General features: G+C 40.6%; 2 non-coding genes across 2 annotated transcripts; one reads left to right on the top strand and one right to left on the bottom strand.

The window, feature by feature from the left end:
* Positions 1 to 401: 401 nt before the first annotated feature.
* On the bottom strand, positions 402 to 474 carry trnak-uuu. The gene has a single exon. It is a non-coding gene; the product is annotated as a tRNA-Lys (tRNA).
* A 158-nt stretch (positions 475 to 632) lies between these two features.
* trnaw-cca lies at positions 633 to 704 on the top strand. The gene has a single exon. It is a non-coding gene; the product is annotated as a tRNA-Trp (tRNA).
* Positions 705 to 1080: the final 376 nt, after the last annotated feature.

Raw genomic sequence — 1080 nt, 5'->3', positions numbered from 1 at the left:
ATGTTTGTATGCTTTTGCAAGCGAGGCGCTGTCCTCAGATAATCAAATGGTATGCTTTCGCCGAAAAGCCTCTTTTGAAATCTCACAAAGACGCTGGATTAACAAGAAGTTAATCTTTAAGACGATGTATAACACTTGTATTTTTGTGAATGTTTATTATGACTATTTCTGTATTTTGAATTTGGCGCTCTGCAATTTCACCGGATGTTGTCGAGGTGGGTTGATAGCAGGACGCCTGCGCCAGAAAGGTTAAACTTGGAGGTTCAGATTAAAAATCCTAAAGTCTTCAGACTAAGCTGTTTTGGCTCTGGGAGTGTATTGTCCACACATTAACATGTCATGGAAGGTCATAGAAAAGTATAGTAAGACTGCCTACTGAAGGAAGTTGAACATTAAAGCAATGCCCGATCAGGGACTTGAACCCTGGACCCCCAGATTAAAAGTCTGATGATCTACCGACTGAGCTATCCGGGCTCCATATTTGCTTATTTTCATACACCTAACCTGCTGGGCAGAGGCACGTACTGATGAGGGGGCATTGTCAGATGGTACATTTCCCCAGAGAACCAAGCCTCCATTCCAAATGATACAATCAACGAAATCTGAACTAGGCATCCCTTCCAAAGATCCAAGGCCTCGTGGCGCAAAGGTAGCGCATCTGACTCCATATCAGAAGGTTCTGTGTTCAAATCACATCGTGGTCAGTGTTTTTAATGTGTGCAATCTCTGCCTTCTTTACACAGTGTAGTCAATGAATTAGCACAAGTACCAATGAGGCTTTACAGTACAAATCTCGCATGAAAATGACCAAACCAATGCTGCATTTGATCACAATTGTCTCTGACAAAAGCCTGGCACACTGCAAATTCCTAAATCAGATGATGTTGTGTGATTATCGGACTTCGAACAGGGAGTTTAAACCTGAAGGTTCAGATTAACATTTCTAAAAACCTGTTTTCATTTTTGGCTATTTTGTGTACATTAATGAGGATTTATTTTAATTGTAATTATTATAATAAGACTACCGAAACAAAATGTGGAAAAAGAGAAGGGGTCTGAACTGTGTGATACTCCCTGGAT

The sequence above is a fragment of the Oncorhynchus mykiss genome, chromosome 7 (assembly GCF_013265735.2).
Source record: "Oncorhynchus mykiss isolate Arlee chromosome 7, USDA_OmykA_1.1, whole genome shotgun sequence".
NCBI lineage: Eukaryota > Metazoa > Chordata > Actinopteri > Salmoniformes > Salmonidae > Oncorhynchus > Oncorhynchus mykiss.
This window is presented reverse-complemented; position numbering and strand designations above follow the sequence as displayed.